Raw genomic sequence first — 19,357 nt, forward strand, 5'->3', positions numbered from 1 at the left:
GCAGTGCCCTCTTACAAGTTTCCTGCCATTAAATGCCATGTCTGACATGCGGCATGATGCTCGCTGCTAGAGCAAGGTCAGTGTAGCTGGGAAAGTGGGACTGACTTAGCCATTGGGCATGTGTTCCATGGGATATCTTTTGCTCATGTGAGATTACAGAGTAACCGCTTTTCTCCTTTCATTTTCTTCAGCCATCTTTCTTAGTCTCCTGAAGACCTGGTGGCACCCAGTCTCTAGAACACTGGTTTTGTCATTCTTTGTGCAACAGTAGGTTGTAGTACAGGCAAGGTGCAGTTAGTATTTGTCTGTCTTTCAACGCACTAAGAAAACAAAGATGCTTCACTCAAACTCGGCAAGGAATTGTCAGAGTGAAAGAGAAGTGAGCTGTACTCTGTATCTCATGGTCACCTCTAAAAATGTCTCTTTTAATCTTTGACAGAGTACAGGCATTTTTGATGCAAGCAATCAGAAGTCCCTAATAAGAATGGAATGGTGCTGGTGAATTCCTCTCCCGTTGGAAATATTTCAGAACTGACATTGAAATTGTCTTTTGAAACATGCAGACTTAGAGGTGCTTGTCTATGGGGAATAAGTAAAACAAACCTGAAACTGAGTGCCTATATTTAAACTCTGGTGCCTGCCCTGATGATATGCTGCCTTACTTACCACGGATTCCAAATCTGCAACTGTGATCATTAGCTTCTTTCAGTTTAGGTTAAATTGAACACCCGTATTTCCTGGCGTGGTTTCAGCGGAAATATTTCACAAGAAGAGTTGTCCTTACAGAATTTCCACCTGACTTGGGACAAAAATCTTCTCTGCAAAATGGCTTTTACGCTTTCAGTGACGTTCAGTACAACTCTGACCCTACACTTGCTCCAGGTCCAAAAATGAGAGCTTATTGTGCACACTTCCATGTCAGATAAATAACCTATCAAATGGCTATCATTTACAAAGGATACGATGTTCATCTTAACTTTTGTTAATTTAATGAAATGGTTTTCGATTCTGGTATGCCTCATGTGTTGGAAATGTTGAAGGAAACAGTCTAGTTCTGACCGTTCTTCATGTAACAGTCCTGCTGATCTGATCTTACATTTTTGTCTCTTTTTTCAGAATGTGCTTTTTTCCTGTCTTTTTATCCAAAGTACTAACAAAATCAATACGGCTTACAGAAGAGAGAAATACAAATCAGAACTAAAAGAACCTCTAGTTTATTAGGTTTTTAATTAAACATGATGAACACATTTTAAATAACACAAAGGCCTCAGGCTGAGCTGCATCTAATCGAAACAGATTAAGTCACCCGTCCACACTTGGGTAGTTATTAATTCTGTTTACTTATGCATGCTAGCTAAAGGCAGAGTTCACTGCTGCTGTGTTGCAGTTTATTGCACAGGGATGCTTCTGCTGCATGGAATTGTGCTCCTAATTAGCATTCAGATGTTGATTATGGAAGAACACTGGCGAGGCTAATTGAACCACCTTTGAAATTCAGGGCTCTGTCTTCCAAAGCTAAAGAGAATCTGGGTGAAACAGTAGTTTTGCATTATTTCTTGGACACTTCCTCCTTTTTGTTCTACACTTGGCCCTGTCTTTTCAGAGATGTTAAATTCTCAAAAAGAACTTGCTAAGTGTTCCTTAGGAAGAAGGTTGGGGGTTTTTTTGTTTGTTTTGTTTTGTGGGTTTTTTTTTTTACTTGTGCATCTCCATGCAGAACTGTTGATGACATGCTGTGACGTCCTTGATAACTAGCTTTTATCATGAAATATGCTGCCCTTTAAATATTTTACACTGCTTTTGATGTAGGGTAGTTGAGGTAAACAACCTAGATTCAAACAACCTCTTAAATTTATGTGCAGGGATAGTTAATCCTTGCTGGCGATAAACCTTAATTGGCTATGTACATGGATTTACAAGTTGATAAACTTTAAAATATCCACTCCTGGCTTCAGCTTAAAGCTCGTTTGTCATAAAATACAAGTGGAGATCCTTCTGCCAAAAATTACAAGATACAGCAAACTAATTTCCTCACGTTTGCAAGTATTTGTAATCCAGTGTAGCTGGTCAAGAAATTACTTATGCAAAACACATACTTGCTTGGCTTCTTTGCCTAGAATCATCTTCAAATGTCTCTCATCTGCCCTTTTTGGAGTATCAGCTCATGAAAACATTGTTTTCATTGCTTACTCCTTTGAAGCCAGGCTTTTCAGATATGCTGGAAGACAGAGCTGCTTACTGGGGCAAAAATACCATGAATTTTATTTACTGTTTATATGGCAGCTATGGAAAATGTAATTCATAGCAAAATTGAAACAGAGCCTCTGGAATAGTCGGGGGCGGGGGGGTGGAAATCATCAAGGGATATGTGAAAAGGAAGCGGGCATTGCAGGGCTGCATTTGAGTAGTTGAGTGGGCTTAGAAGGTTAAGATATCAGTTACTGCTTAGTTTTAAATTTTTATCCACAAAAAGCAAACATTACAGTTTCATAGTAGATGACAGTTCCTACTAAATTAACATTTTCTGGACTTTAGAAATCAAGCCATCTGATGCCATTTGCAAGTGTGTTAATCAGTAACAGTTGCAAATTAACTGAGCATTGAGATTAAAAAAACCCACCAAACACAAATTGCCATGGTCTAGTAGGACCTTTATTTTAAGAAGAATAAATAAGATTTTAGTTTAAGAAAGAGTGGGAATGTACAGTCTTGTCTGTAGCTTATTCTAAGAACTTAGAGTGTAAAAGAACCATTGGTCCTCACAGTAAAAAGTAACCGATGAAGGATGAAATTATTCTGCTTGGGGGAAAAAAGTTATTATTTAAAAGTTGCATAAAATTACAGTTACTTAGCAGTTGACAGGTTTACAAAATTATAAGGTGCAGTACAGCTAGAAAATAGAAGGTGCAATATGTCTAGAAAAGGTGAATTTAATTTAAACACGGGTTTCTAGACAAAAGATAACAATCTTTTTGGTTGTGATTAACTTGCATCACTCTTTGATCCAAGTCCTCGTTTAAAGGGATCAATATTGCACATACAGCACTGAGTTTATTGTCAAGTCCTTTCGGAAATGAGACAGTGAATTAAAAATCAATTATACGTGCAGAAAAGTTTGTGTAGGGCAATCAATTTTGTCCTTTTAGTTTGCAGAAAGATTCCATTGTTTAACCAGCTGTGAAAAGGAATGAATTTTAAAAGCCTCCAGCAAATGAGATAGCCCAAATGGGGTGGGGGAAGTAGATTGGGGGAAAAAAAAAAAATTATTTCGGCATTTCATGTTCAGCAAAGGCTGCCTTCAGGGATAAATCTATAAATCCTGTCAGTGACCTTGGCTTCAAAATGGGTGATTTCACTGCTTTCGGTAATCTTGATCTTTCCACAGCTGCCAGATAAGTTAGTCTTTTCTTAACAATATCATTTTTTTTATTTGCTTTGTTTAACTGCCATATGTTTCTTGATTCATCGTCTTTCTGGCTTCACGTGGAATATTTTTATCTATTAAGCACTTACCATATTGCTGATCCCAGAAAATAATACAACAAATATTTACACTGGCCAGTTGCCACAGCTTAGAGGGCTATTTCTGTGTGGGGACGGAAGCTAAACTCTAAACTCAAAGTTTAACTCCAGTATAAACTAAATAATTTTTAGGTGCTTTCAGAAGCTGGTGGCTTGGTTTGTTTTCTAGAAAAAGGTTTGTAAATAGACAGGAGCACATACACATAGTTCACTGTTGCCAAGGGGAAAGAATCTGCTGCTTGAAAGATTAATAAATACGACAGCAGTTGATTGTTGAAACCATGTTTTTCATCTCATTTTCAAGGGCATCTTAAAAATGGAGATCACTTACACTTCCTAGTATTCTCGATCATCTTTCTGTGTTCATTTAAAAATGAGAACAAGGCACTGGGGGACTTGAGAGATTGCATTCATTCTCCCATAGGGCAAAGTGGTTATTTTATAAATGAAGAGGGCCAAAAAAGCTATCCTTCGTAGTTTCTTAGCAACAGAGCTGGAGTCAGTTTTAATGTTCGTGTATATCTTACAAGTTCTATGTATAGAAGCATGAGCTGTGCAGCTCAGCAGTATTGCAACTGAAACAAAGACTATTCACCCTAGCCTTGTGCAGGGGAAGAAAATAAACCAAGCGTGCTAATATGCTGCAGGGACTTGTCTGTCTTTTTCCCTTCTCCCCATCAGATGATATTCTGGTCAGTGACACAGTTATTGTCTTCAATACTCTGACCTTTTATTCAGATTTTATCTGCTAAGAGATCAGGAATCTGGTTTAAATACAACATCATCCTGTGTCCTGTTCTTCTCCAAAAGGAAACTGAGTCATGACACTGTAACAGAGCATCTGGAGGGTGCAGGGATCATCAAAATTCTGGGGGTTTCTAAGGTTAATGCTTTTGCCATAGCAAGCAGAACCAAGCAAGTGATTGTAAGTGTGGGCCTTTACTGATCATGGTAAAACTTTTTTTGCCCTGTAACGCTCCTTGGGTGGGAGGGGGCTGTGTGTCTTGATTTAATTATAAAAAAATACTGTGTATCAAAACTATCTTTCTTACATTCCACTGACCAACTTACCACTTCTTTGTACATAACTTAATTTCCAAATTCTGACAATTGATTTCTTTTAAAAAGATAATCCATATTTGTTAATAGTATGATTGACTTTTAAAAGACTTGATAGTGTTAGTGAGATACGTTTCAAGTTTGCTTCCCATTCTGAATGCAAATGTGATAAATGGCCTTAGATAGATTTCTGGCTCATGCTCCTTGGCATGCATTATCCCTACACCCCAACATCTTGGATTGTGTGAGTTTGTTTATGCTTTTGAAAGCAATTGTATGATTTAAATATAAGAAATGTTGGTTAGCTGTCTGTTTTCAGAAGATTTTTGTTTGGTTTGGAAATGCTATAAATAGTGTGATTTAAATGTAGGTTCACCTTTTGTAATGGTTAAGGAGCGGTGACTGGTTTATTGGCTTGTATTGATAGCAACATCCAGCGTTCTTGGTTTGATTTCAAATTATTTCAGTAGTTTGGTTGAGTTTCTGTCTTGCAGGTGTTAAGAAATTTAAATTAGTCTGCGGGATCCTTACCTCCTTAATACCTAAGAGTGCAGTTATAATATAGTAATAAATAATGGTGAGGTGCTTTGATATTTTTCCATGTTAAATGTATGATAGAAATCTCCAGCATCTTTCCAAGTAATTTTGGCTTAGTCTAAGTTGATATAGGTAAGTGTTTCATTTTGGAATATTTATGTTGGAATTACACTTGATTAAATACATAGAACCCAGGAATGGATTACTTGATAAGGCAAATCACTATTTTGTTTTGAAAGAGTTGTTTGCCACCTAAACCATGGGAAATGGCAATTTGCTGTTCCTAACAAGATTGCTTTAAAAATAAAAAAAAAAAACCCACAACCCTAAAACAAAGCAAGTGCAGAGACAAGATTAACAGTGTTGTCTCGAACTTGGCAAGATGACACTTGATTTCTCCCCCCACCCCGCAAGTTTTTTTTCCCCTACCGATAGTTTGGATCTCTTTGTCTTAGCCTTGACTTTCATTGTGTTCGAACATGGAGGCTGTCAGCTCAGACTAAATCAGGGGAATCCTAAGGCTAAACTGTAGCTGTAGAGGGTGTATGTCAAAGAGGTTCCAGAATGAGCAGAGCTGGAAACAGGTGAGAGTATTTTAGTCAGAAACCAGTATGGAGCTCAGTCCATGCTTCCATGCTTGGTAGGGCAAACAAACCAAGTTCTGTGTTCTGGTGCTGTGGCAGCAGTCGATAATAGATGTTTGTTGCCAGAGCAGCATTTGCTCGCATAAGTGACGCTCTGTGGAGAAATAGCAGAGAGGCCGTGTTGCTTTCTTGGCCAAGCTAGGAATATGGAAGAAAACAAATTTGTTTTCCAGTGTCAGACAGTAACTAATTTTAAATAACTGTCTAGTTTCCCAGATCTCTCCCTAGCATCTCCAAGCAATGAAAGCTAAAGGGGGGATTGGAGGGAGGAGAGGAAAAACAACGAGGTCTGCCACCTGGCTTGTGGAGGGTGAGAGTACCAAAACGTGCCACCTTGGAAAGATTTGGTTTAATTAAGGTTATATTTGAAATGCAGCACTCTGGCTTGAAGCTTTGATTTTAATGTTGGAAAAGACTCTTTTTTTTTTTTTTTTAACAGGTATTTTGATTTTTCTAATAATTATGAAAAAAAATTTTTTCCAAACTTTTCGAATGTTACTAGATTCTCTGTGGTTCTGCCTGACCGCTTATCTGAGAATTATTTAGTATGGCTCAGTGGCCGTTGCAGCAGAAGATGACAAAGTGCTTCTTCAAATTGGTATAGTGACATAATTCTTATTTAAGAAACTTTGATTACTGTCACAATATGGATGTTTTTAGCGCTCAGGACTTATCTTTCTTGCACAAGCATAAGCAGTATGAATGCTAAAATATACCTCATTTGCAAGTTCTGTTTGCATGATAAATTTTATTTTTCTAATCTTCCCTATCAACAGCACTGTTGTGGGTTTTTTTTTTTTTTTAAATCTTTCAGATGACATAAAAATGCATTTTAATGAAGCAAATTATATGGCTTTGTCTCCTTTGGTGTATAAGTGGGGCGGCCATATTCAATTAGGCTGAAAAATGATCATTTGTTCTATTACAGGCTGTAACAGAGCGAGTGAAAAAACTGTGATCCATCACCAGTTGCTCAGCTTTATGTTACTTAAATCACTTGCCATTCTGTCAGTGGTTCTGAATCCTCTATGGGAGCCATTATTTAATTTAAGTTTGTGGAGGTGTCACTTGTTTGATAATAGGCTTCTTCTGTAGTAGGCGCATAGTGACTAAATATTAATCATTTTCTGCATCCATCCAAGATTCCTAATTAGTTACGAGGGTAACAGTGCCAGTAAAGCTAATGATTATACTGCCATAAAAAGAATTTGACAGCAAATAAGGACTTGATCCAGAGAGATACTCAGTACCTTCTAGTCCTGAGGCAGTCTGCTTCTGCTGAGAAGGCTTCGTTTCTGAGTCTGGCTCCATGTTGCTTACATAGCAGGCGTGAGGGGTTTCATATGATCCGGAAGGAAACTTAAGTTTGAGTGTGGAAATGCCACCTTTGAAGAGTACCGTTTTCCATTTCATAGTAGCCGAGTAACTTCACGTTCAACCTTTTTTAAAAGTTTACGTAGTCGACAGAGGTGAACCCCAGCGCAGCAGTCCCTGGACAGCTCGTAAATACTGCCTGTGCTCCTGCAAAGGTTCTCTTCAACGAGCATGTGGTTAGGCTTTCTCTTCCTTCCTCCTTGTTTAAGTATTGTGTAAAAGATGTGTTGTGTTGATCAGTGCTCATGAGGGTGTATTTAAAAACTACTACTTTGTGCTCCTTGTCTAATGCTGCTGTCGTACTTTCATGTGCCTTGTGGTTTTGAATGTATTGTGGTAAAGACACAAAGTGCACGTAGCTTCTGGGTTTGTGGTTTTGCTTCAGCTTTTACTGGCCTCTTGCTATCTCACTTGTTCCCCTACCCACTTGTGCATGATCCACCATGTTTTTTCTTATTCTTTTGTTCCTTTCCTTCTTCCCCCCCCCACCCCCCTTTCATAGTATCTGCTCAGATTTATATAGCTTTTAGGCTACGTGGGGAGATTGATCAGACAGGGGCTTATGCATTTAGAGGAGCTAATAAATAAGCATCACAGCATATTACCCTCCACTGCATTGGAATAACTTCAAACACTCAAATCAAACCTTCCATTTGTTACAAATTGGGGAAGGCGAAAGAGGGCACCTCTGTTTTATTAGGGTGCATATTTCATTTATCTGTTATGGAAGATATTGTCCAGTTCTACGTGTCTGGGGAGGTAATTCCGTAGTCTCAGCACCACTTCCCCCTTGCCTCCCTCCCCCTAGATATCTACCTTTCAAGTTGCCTTTGTCAGTGTTCACCTTTGTTATAGATGCATTCCTGGTCCTTCATTTTCAAATCTTTTTTCTTCTCTCTCTTATTTGTGGGTCACTTTTTCACATTTGGCACCGTTCCCCCCGCATATTCTGCTTGATATAGGAAAGGTCTCTCACTGAGGGTATGTCTCTCAGCCTGGAAATTGATTTTGTCATCACTAGTATTTCTTATACCCAGATTTGTGCTCTCAGGTACGCCTTCGCTACACTGCAGTCAGTGACAGACTTATCCTGAGAGAAATTCAGGAAGTTTGCAGAGGTTGCCTTATGTCATTTTAGTAAGGGTCACAAACTGGAATTTGTATCTTAGTGCTTGAGCTCGAACCTGGGCATTGCTACCATGAGCAGCCCTGCCGTTTAATTATTCACTTGATGAAGTCACCTACAGAAATACTTGCCTCTCCATATGTATAATTTCCTTGGGGATTCTTGCCACCATTTTGTCTCATTATTCTTGGATTTGCTCATTGCTCTAAAGCATGGGAGCTCTTGAAGTGGTTTTATTTGTTTCCTTCTGTCATTTGCATAAAGTCACTGTTTGAAGGCAGAAATAGTCTCCAGAATAATTGACAATAATGGTTGAAATCCCAGTGGAATAATATTTCTGCAATAGGGAACTTCCACTAGAAATACTATATTCAAGTCTTGAAAGGCTCATACAGTATATTTCAAGTAGTCTGACTCCCACTTTTTTTGTGCTTAGTGTTACAAACTGAAAGGACAAAAAAATGTCACAGTGAAAGAGAACAACTTCAGGCTTCCATAATAGTCTTAAACTAGAGTAAACAGACATGTTTTTTCAGAACTCTGTATGATCTGTGTCACAAAAAGAAAATTTTCTGGGGAAGAAGACGGAGAAAATGGACACGTTCTGATGTTTAAGGAAAGAGCTCGAGTGGAAGCTTATTTTGCGTTAACGCTCACGTTAGTTATTAGCCTTGTGGTCTGATCTTGCTGAACTACAGCTCGTGGGTTGGGGGCTGGTGTATATCTGTGTTCACCCACCCATGTTATTGCCTAGAACGGGCATTTTAGTATTGATGATTTAATGGAGATCTGCTTTGTGTTAGTAGGCAGAGTGGTGTTCCCTACGGTATTGTAAGTTGAGTAAAAATCCTGTTGTTAAGCAAAACAGTATGAGGAGAATGAAATTCAGAGGGAGGCTAATATATGGTATTGTCCTTGGCTTGTTTCTGCCCAGTAAAGGTGAGGAAACATAAGGAACGTCTTCAGCCCTGTGGAAGATGCCATACATTCTGATGTTGGCCTTATTCAAGGAACTATTCATAACTTTAAGAATGCACTGGCATTGCAGCTTTTGGTACAGGTATTTGAGATTCAGAGTATGTGAGGAAAAGGAAGGTTAAGATTCCAAATGGATGCATGAGAACCATTCCTTGGAGGAGAGGTGGTAGAGTAGGGCATTGTTTCTATTCCACAAGTCCTGCTTTTCTCTTTTGGTTCATATTACATATGCTGCTTTATATGTATTTTTATCTCTGCTTTTGGTTCCTATACTTCGACTAATTTCATCCTGTTCAAAAAAACATATGAATTATGTTTTTAGAAAATGCATTTCTATCAAGTTTGGGTGAGCATGAGCTTGAGGAATGAAAAGCAAATAGCTTTTTCTTAGCTTGAAGTTTGCAGTTGAAGTGCTGGATTTCTACTACTAACCTATATGAAAAGGAGATACTTTCAGATGTCATATGGGAAAGGAAGTATGTCCTTGAAGAAGGAACGTGTTGTCCAACTTCTTTTTACTTGCTCTTTAGTTTTGATGTATAAGAAGGCTTTTTGTATATTAGCATTTTAAAATAACAATCAGAAATTAATCTCTTTGTGTACAGAAAAAGGCAATCTGAAGTATAATCAAAAGCTTTCTGTTGTCTCTTGGCAGCAGCATATTGTTTTGCTTCTCTGGGTCACAAATGTGCCAGACCTTTGCTCTCTTTAACTCTTAAATTGCATCTTTAAAAAAAAAAAATTTTTTTTTTTTTAAACACACTCAAATTATTTTAGCTTCATTTGCAGCACTGAGAAACTATTGATTACAGGAGACAACAATTTACAGGTAATGTGACATAAATAGAAACCTCTTTTTTGTCAATGAAGGCAGTCTCCAGTTTGGTGGTTTTTAAGGTTTGTATCTGCAGAAGGGGATAGTGTAAGACTCGCTGTGTGAAACCTGGTTTATGGACGTGTGCAACGTGATTGTTTTCTGAAGATCACGAAAGAGCAAATGTCTTGGGGAGGCTTTGCCAGTAGCTGGAGTGCTGCGCAGATCCGGATCTGCCTGTCGTGCCTGCATAGGTGGACCCTTACGTCTGCCGGCAGAAGGTCTGTCATGGGCATTTAAATATACATGTGGGCAAGTTGGCCAACCCAGTTTCTTGCTGGTGGAAATGATTATGTCTAGTAGAATAGGGAAATGCTTGCCTGTGTATTGCACTGCTGTTTAGAGGAGAGGTACGGAGCGTCCTGAGGGATCGTGCCTTTCCAGCCTTCTGGAGGTTCAGGACTTGTTGCTCTCTTCGGAAGGTCTTCCTGCAGGTTGAGCCCCCGTTGCAGTGCCACCATGGGGGGAGTTCTGCAGACCTGCTTTGGAAAAATGAATGCTTCCTCTTCCCACCCCTTATTTTACTGGAGGAAAGTAAATTGCAAACTGAGCAGTCTTCAAACAAGAGTGCTCATCTGTCCCTGCCTGTTCATCTTTCCGTTGAAATGTGGGACCAGGCAACTGCAGTAGCGTTACGACGGACAATAATGCTTGTAATAATCCACGAATTGTTTTTCCAAAGAGTCAAGGTTGTTTATCAAATACCCCTTCTAGAGCTCAGGAAAAGTAAAGTCAGGTTTTCTTTTTTTTTTTTTTTTTTGTTTTTCCTCCTGCTGCTGCTTTAATATCCAGCCTTTTTTTGATCTGTGCATCAGCTTCTGATGTGCCACTGCAGGCAGTTCTTAGATCAGGTTTCTTGGCGTGCTGTTGACTTTATCTCGTTTACCGGATCACATTTCTGTTGCCATACGCTGTGTGATCGCAGCCTCCCCGCAGCTTTTTAACAATTAGTAATTGAGCAGGAAGTGTGTGTTCATTACAATAGCCTTTTGATTTTGATTTTACAATCACGCAGTGGTTCGCGCGGCGCGGAGGCGGGGGGAGGCACTTCTCCCAAAACACGTTTTTTGACAGAGAGAAGCCTGTTGTTGCAGCCACTTGGCTATTTGTCAGCAGTTCTCAGACATCCCTCTCGCACGAGTTGCTTGGCAACGCGGGCCGGAGCCATCGTACCACGGCCAGTGCATTTCCAAGAGCAGGTTGGGAGATGATTTATCGGTGGGGCTGCGAGCGTGGTGAACCCAAGAGGCAGGAGCGGACCTTTTCACAGGAACCGACGTGAAACGCGAAGGCGAGAGAGACCGACCGGCTGGCTTGGGAGCGTTATCTGGGGATGTGCAGTGAAAGCACCCAGAGCCAATAATCAGAGGCCACAATTAGAGCAAAAATAAAGGCTCTTCATTTAGACATAATTGATTTCCCCCCCCCCCTCCCCGTTCTGTTTTCTCATCTAGGCTCTCACGCGGAAACAGGTACGGTGCAGGAAGTGAATCAAAGCTTTGTGTACTGCTTTGGGTGAACCTGAAATCTCTCTCTATAAAAATAGCTCCGTTAAAATACTGATGGTAAAATAAAGCTGGGGTTAGCACATAAGGTTAGCAGCGCCCTGACAGCTCAAAAGCCCGGGGTGAAGGAATGGTCGAATTCTCCCCCAGCTTTGGAAATGTCTGAGAGCTGTTGTGTCACCTTCGATATCATGTTGCCTTTCTTACAGACTTTTGCATTGATCCCTGGCATTAAACAGAGAAGGGAAAGAAGAGTTTTATGAACTGGCATTTAGGTAGTAGTTCATGCTGTGGTCAAATGTAGAACTCCTATCTCCCCCCAACCCCCCCCTTCTCCCCCAACATCATCTTCAATAAACTAAACTGAAGGAAATTTGGATAACCTTTAGTAAGCACTCCAGTTCGGTTTCTTCTGCTAGCTTGAGTCCTTTTCCAGAATAGTTGTGATGAGGGATTGGCGATACATGGGAAGCATGTTGACAAGAGCATTTTTTGCATGTTTCTAAGAAGGCAAAGAGGAGAGAAAGGAAGATGAATCCACTTTGACCTCTTGAATGGCAGTATAAATACTTTATTGAAAATTCTAAATAAATGTGTTTGTAACTAGTAATCCTGCTCTGCATGCAATCTCATTTAGCCAACTGTGTATGCAAATGTGCTATTAATGTGTTTGCATCCAGTATAAATATACAAATCTAATCTGTTTATATATGTAATTTACACACAGCTGTGCTCATGCTCACTTAATACCAATATTTTCAGCAAGCGAGAGGTATCATGGGAGATCTATTGTTCAAAACAAAAGCTAACAATGCAGCACCATGGAAGGGGGTTCATTATCATTTCAGGATCTTTTGGCATTCCCTTGAGGGAGTCTGCTTAATGACTTTCCGTCTGTGTATATGGCTATGGATATACGGAACACAGACTCTGGTGGATGTTGTGTGCCTTTCTGCATCTGTGTAATGCTTTGGTGTTGAATCCTTACGGTTTGAGGTAGGGCTTAATTTTTCAGTATAATTTTTCAGGAAGACAAAGCGATCCGACTGGGAGGGAAAGCTAATTGTTTGGCACCTTTAAGTCTTTCAGCTGATATATTTCTTGTCAGTTTGTTTATAGAGGATACTTGATCTTACAGGCATATGGCCTAAGGAGTGTAAGATTTTTATCACATGTTGAAGACCAGCAATGCACTCTGAAGAGATGCTTTGAATATCCAATAAGAACATTAATGCCTTTTAATACAGATCGGTGTCTAAGGAATCCCATCAAAATATTTTTGTTTTTCCCTATCTTTGAGTAAGAGGAGTTGGTGAAAAAGAATTTTATTTTCAAAAGAAATACCGCAGAGGTTAGAAGACAGTTTTGTCTTGACACAATAGAATTATTTCATTTTTAAAAATTGACAAGAAAAATAAACAGACCATTATCTATGACAAGAAAGCCGAATTTGGTTTTAATATATATTTTGAACTGAAGTCACAATCTGCTGAGTGAAGAAGCAAATCGAGTAGGTGTATTTCGGAGGTAAGGGATGTTTTCAACCAAAAAAGTTATCTGTACACACACTCACATACATGTGTATGATTATTCTCTTCCAGTCTTCCTCTACAAAATGATCACCTGCATGTGTGCCTTCCCTCTTAGACTGGAAGTCTGGAAACATGTTTGTGGCACAATTTAAGAAACATTTACCTGTTTACCATTGTGAAAGGGGACTGCTAAGCGAACAAACCAACCTAAAACCCAAACAAACTTGTCTCGAAATTGGTTACTTAAAATTTGGAGTTCGTAATTAAGCAGCAAGGGGTTGGCTGGCATTTAATTACTGTTCGTGCTTCACTGTCATAGCTAGCTGGTGCAGTGTACCGTGCACCGAGTACGGTGAAAGATCTTTACTTGCTGTTACTCTAAAACTTTCTGCAAGCCAAACAGATCATAAAAGAGCTGGTGTGTATAGTGTCAGCGGCCATCAAAGCACAGACATTCCCCTACAACAGAGGGCTGCTGCGACAGAGATTTGTAGTAAGTGGTTGCAGATGTCTTCAAGCAGTTGCCAGACTGCGTGAACAATTCCTCGTACCTTTGCGGGGTTGTGTCAGAGAAGAGAGTAAGGTCCTTCAAATGATGGCCTGTGCTTCAGCCTCTTCAGGAGGAGACTCTAAATTGCAAGCTGGTGGCAGCCTTACTTCCTGCAGGAGTAGACAACGAAGTGCTGTGGTTAGAGATGGGACGGAGGAGTAAACTTAACCTAAGAGCGTCTCAGATGTTGTAGGCTGAAGGCAGATAACACTGAGGGAACAGCGGGAACACAGATATTGCCGCAAAGATCTACTACTTCTGCTTGCATGCTCGAGATCTGCACGCATCTCTGATACGATGCCGAGGTCGGTGGAACAAAACGCAGAGACATTTAGGGAAGGCTTATGGTGTCTTTCTATGATGCAAGCTTGCCAGCTAGGTGATATTTGCAAGCTTGCCGTTAACTGATGTAACACACAACAGCACAAGTATCTAATGCTAAGGGTAAAATCGCTTGCTACTTCAGAATTAAATTTAAAAACCATTAAGCACAGTTCCAGTAGTGACAGGAAACAATAAAACGAAGTTCAGATGAGGCTGAAGCATATCCTGTTCTCCCAGCAGCAGGGCATGTTAAAGGAACATAGCAGAGGCCTGAACGCAGATTTTTCCTGATGGGTCATCTTTTCCAGTGGACTGTTTTTTTGGGGGTGGGTTTGTTTTTTGTTGTTGTTGTTTTGTTTTGTTTGTTTTTTAAACAAAGGTTTCGGGTGAGCTTCACTGAGTCATCATGCTTGTTCCTCATTCTACATGCTACTGTTGTAACCTAGAATATTCTGTTACCTCCGGACCAATCCTTGTTCATGGCAAGTTACTCTGAGAATGTGCGTTCTTAGGCCAAGAAATTTCTGTGGAACGTCTCTCCCTTCTGCCCTTTCCCGTACCCCTAGAAAAGGGTCTTTTCTCCTCTTCTGTAGCTTTCTCTCCTTTTTAGCCGGCAATTTGTGCCTCTTAAAAATCGTGTTGTGGAAGTCTTTGACTATCCTGTTTTCTCTCTGACCGGACAGAACGTCTGTCCATCTCTCCACCTGTTTCTCCATCGCGCAGCCTTCCTGGGCTCGGTGCCCGAAAGCGTTTTCCCCCACCTTTAACCAAAGCCGCCAGTCCCCAGCCTGGGCTGTTTGAGAAGGCAGGACTGCGAGAAAGCCTGCCAGCCAGGGCTGGAAGTGGATGGAGCCCAGCAAGGGCATAGCCATCTGACTGCAGCTTCCCACCCCGAGAGATGGACTTTTTCTGGGCAAGAGAGCGTTCAGGGAACAAAGCAGCTTGTGAAAAGAGTTAAATGGGCATGGTAGGTGTCTGCAGTGGATCCTGAGAATACCTTGGATATGTGTGACAGCTGCATTTTCTTTAAGTAGCTCTTTCTGCCCTTGATGGAATTAGTTACTGAGTAGTACTTAGTCCTGTCTGTTATTGAGCATATAGAATTCCTTTGAGATAAAGATACAATAAATACTGGTATCATTTTCTGCTACAGCCAGGTATAGTTTAGTGGAAAAAAAATTGTGAAAAACACAAGTTACGTTTTTGTAAGAGATATCTGACATCTTTAGGCTAAACTGTATCATCTTAAGGAAACTATCAGGGTACTTCTGTTTCCAGAGGACAGTATGTATCACTTAACGTTATCAGCAGTTGCCTTTATTTGCACTGTACACACGTAAGTGAAATATAATGTTAAAACTCAGCCGAGCTTTTAATAAAATGTACTCTGTGCACTGAAATTCAGCTAGTGTGCATATACAATGTCTGCATGCCAAAAAATTATTTGGGGCAATCTATAAATGTGCTGCACATTTAACAGAAGTTTTGCAGATAGAACCAGATCTCATTTTCTTTTCAGAACGACTGCCATAATTTTTCATCTCATGAAATTTAAGAAATAAAGATGCTTTTATGCATTTAGCATTTATTTGCTGTTAACTATTAAAACCCCGTAAATTTTCCTACTGTATTTACTATAAAACTTAAAAAGGCCTGTTAAATATGGAAGATGGTGAAAAACTTCAATTGGCATCTGCCCAGAAAACCTTGGGCCTTTCAAACCATGCACTGTACCTACTGCTTTGATGATAGCAAAATCCTCCTTTTTTTATACGCTCCTAAGTAAGGACAAGGTTGAGAGAAGATCTTGCTGTTCTTGGACTTGGTCTAAAGAGGAGATTTTTTTTTTAGAAAGACTGAGAAAAAAAGCCTTTATTTCCTGGATTAAGAAGGAACAGAAAAGGCTCTGTGTTTGTAAATATATTGCATTACAACATGCTCTTCACTAATTAACCAGGTGGAAGTCATGGGAAGGGGAATGAAATAGCACATGGATTTTCTAAGAGAAAATAGATTTGATCTCAATCTTATTGAAGCAGCAGCCCAGAAGAGACATATCAGTAGCAGTTATGAATTTACAGTTTTATCAGAGTCGTCCTGCCTTTCTGAAGCCCATGAGGTTTCAGTTTGAAATTCTTCAATTGATTAAACAGGTTGGTTTTGTACCAGATGTTATTCTTGCGTGCTTTGAGAAAGAGCTTCGTTTTAGATTTCTGCAGTAAAGAAGAAAACTGAACCGGGAACCTCAGTTCACAGTTAAAACCTGGGGTGCTGAATTTCAGCGTGCAGCAGCAAATTTTTCCTGCCAAGCTGTGTAATCTCTTGATAATAGAAACCCTGACGCATAACCTTAACTACAGCTTTGCAATGGCATTATCATCACATTGATAAACACGCCATCTGAGCTCTGTTAGTCAGAACATAATGGCTTTGTGTATCTTGTCATGATATTTGTTTCTCGGGATAAAATATGGGACCTGCAAGTAACACATATGCAAACATTAACATGCTTGTTCCTTGTTCTTCCTGGGTTATTTATAGCTCCCTGTTTACACATTGTAGCAGGATACTGCAGAATCTAATACATTTCATTGGGGAAGCTCAAATTATAAAATGATATTAGGAGATCTTGTGTTATGGCTGGTCAATAGCCATGGTAACCACTTTGTAAAATATAACTGCGTTGTCTCTCAACATTGACTGACCTAGCAAGCCATGGGATGTCCTAATGCCGCTTCGCAGCGATAATTATCCGTAGCGGTTTTTTTAATTGTGCTACAGTTTGTCTTCAGTGAACAGTACAAACAACAATGCTGACAGAATTCTGTCATAAATAATGTTTTAAAGTTAAACCTAAGTGGTAAAATTGAAATGTTTATCTTAATTTTTAAAAGTACAGAACTTGGATTTCTAAACCGTTGTGCCCTAGAGCCACTTCCACTTTTTATCAAAACTTCTCTTTCTCACGCATCCATAGGTTTGAGCCTCATTGTTCTACCAGCCCTGTATTGTAAGACTATTTTAATTCAGCAGCTGTCATTTTCAGATGCCTTCTGCGAGTAGTGCAACATCTCCTGCACCATTAAAATGCAGACATAAAATTTGCTGCATGTCATTTGTGCAGAGGAGAGAAATTTTAAACTGTGTTAGGCAGTCTGTTTTATGAGGCGCTGGAGAGCAACAGGTCACTTCTGATTTGGTGTGCAACTATTTAGTTCTTTTAAATATATAAAAACATTTAGAGGTCTCTGTTGTGCTTGACTTGGAGAAAAGAAGTAACTTCTTGCTGCAGCCTAAGAGAGAACTGAACATGATGCCTGAATTAATGGAAGACTAGAATAGGAAGGAAAATCTGAAAATGTTTTAAAAAAACCTTGATAATTTTGTTAAGCTTTAGAATTTCTGTCTAAGTTTCAGAAACTAATTTTTGTGTGCTTTGTTGTTCTTTGTGTATTAAGAAGTGGCTTTCTCTTGCCTTTCAATAGAGGCACAGAACTATTTTATAGTTGGATATCTTGCACTGCCTCAATAGCCTAGGGATAATTCTGTATGACACCGATAAAGGTGACAGCGTAATTGGCCAAAACTTCAGAATGCCAGGAGGATTGACTTCATTCATATTTGGAACAGCAATTCAAGCTCCCTCAATTTCTGTTATTCAGATAGGCTATATGTTAGGCTTACGTTCCCAGTAGGAATTTTTGACATCTCATGAGTTCAAAGGAAAACAGTTTGTCATAGGCTTGTTTTAATACAGAGTTGAATCACAACACAAAACAAATGTGAAATAATTTGGTTAAAAGGAATCTTAAAAAATAAATAAAACGGTCCCTTGAGAATTCAGATACACCACCGTAAGTCTTTGGCAAAATGAGGAACAGGGAATCGGGGCTTTTCATTTCATGCAGTGGACCAGATTGCGCTCTCGTATTTCACTGTGCTTTTTTCATCCATGGTTGGAGTGTTCCAGCTCTGGTTTCTTCTTATTCCCCTACAGCTTTTTATGTTGCCTTTTCCTATATATGCTCTGTTAACCGATGCTGCAAAAGCATCGTACCTCTGATACAGTCCACGAGGCAGTGACGTCAAAGCCAGCAACTGAGCTGCGTCGTTTAGGATCCGAGTTCCCTTCGGATTGCCTGTTTTTAAATGTTTCTTCATTTAGTTGCTTTTCGTTCTTTGTGGTAAGCTGCAGACAGGAATTATATTGCTCTTTGGGATGTTGGGAGTGGTATGAGGGCACGTTTGTTTGCCTTGTTGCGGCTGCCATCTTGTCTTGCCCAGAAGGACGAGGCAGAAGAGGTATGCGCGTGGTGCCAGGGGAGCGATCGGCCTTCCCCTCGGCGTAATGAAAATTCCTTGTCATTCATGCGGTAAAAAGTGGGAAGTATGCATGCGCGTTAGTGACCAGTTACACGCTGTAGGCAGCCTTGGTATCTTGCTCTGCAGCTATGTGTGACTTCTGCCTGTGAAGGGGGGGGCTGGTACCTTGCTGTAGTAAAACTTCCCTTGTTCAGAAACCCCAGCACCTCGGTCACTGAACTCTTAAACTCCCGATTGCTCTGTTCACTGGTTTAAGAGGAGCAGGTGGGTATGAGCAAATTATATACTGGAAGGGACTGTAATCTCAGAGCATACACAACTGGTGGTTAATTCTTGTCTCTGTGCCCCCAGGCATGTTCTTGGCAAACCCTAGCAGTCTTGCTGGTTTTGAGGGTCAGGGTTAGGTAAGGATAGATCCCCGTGGGAGCATATCTGGAAAATAATATGCATGAGGTTCCAAAGAGACTGCTCGCTCATATTCACCGTTGTGGTGGGAGCTCATGAGGTGTACAGAGCACTATTTTAGTGGCAAATTACCCTTTCTGGGATTCCTTATCCACTTCACAACATGGAAGCCTCTAATCACTTGCCCACCTCCTTCACGTAGATGTTTGCAAGAAGATGGGGTCCAAAATGCATTAAGCCAACTTTTGAGGTATGTTTCTTTTTAGGGAATTATTAATTCTCATCTTCCTCCCTCCAGAATGTTAGGGCCTGTATACTCAACAACCTTTTTTTTTTTTTTTTTTGGCAGAATTTGGTTATTTGCTAGTGTTAATACCTGTATGCTTATTATAGGGGGGAAAAAAAAAAGTCCTCGGGCCTGGCCCTTCCAAAAAGAGGCACTCCGTGCTTAAGCCTTCATCTCCTGGTACCGATTCGTGGGGGTGAAACGGTGGTGAGACGAGGGGGGGGATAGCACCCTGCACCAGATTCCCCAAATGAAGGTGCTGGCCCCGGAAAGAGAGGAGGAGGAGGAGGGGAGCGAGCGATGCTTGCAGCTGGAGGC

The 19,357-nt window shown here is 40.2% G+C and overlaps 1 protein-coding gene across 1 annotated transcript in view; it reads left to right on the forward strand.

The window, feature by feature from the left end:
• RERE (arginine-glutamic acid dipeptide (RE) repeats) overlaps nucleotides 1–19,357 on the forward strand; it is a 176,495-nt gene that overhangs the window by 103,655 nt on the left and 53,483 nt on the right. The window lies entirely within an intron of this gene.

This window comes from Haliaeetus leucocephalus, unplaced genomic scaffold (assembly GCF_000737465.1).
Source record: "Haliaeetus leucocephalus isolate CR32 unplaced genomic scaffold, Haliaeetus_leucocephalus-4.0 Scaffold556, whole genome shotgun sequence".
In the NCBI taxonomy this organism is placed as follows: Eukaryota; Metazoa; Chordata; class Aves; order Accipitriformes; family Accipitridae; genus Haliaeetus; species Haliaeetus leucocephalus.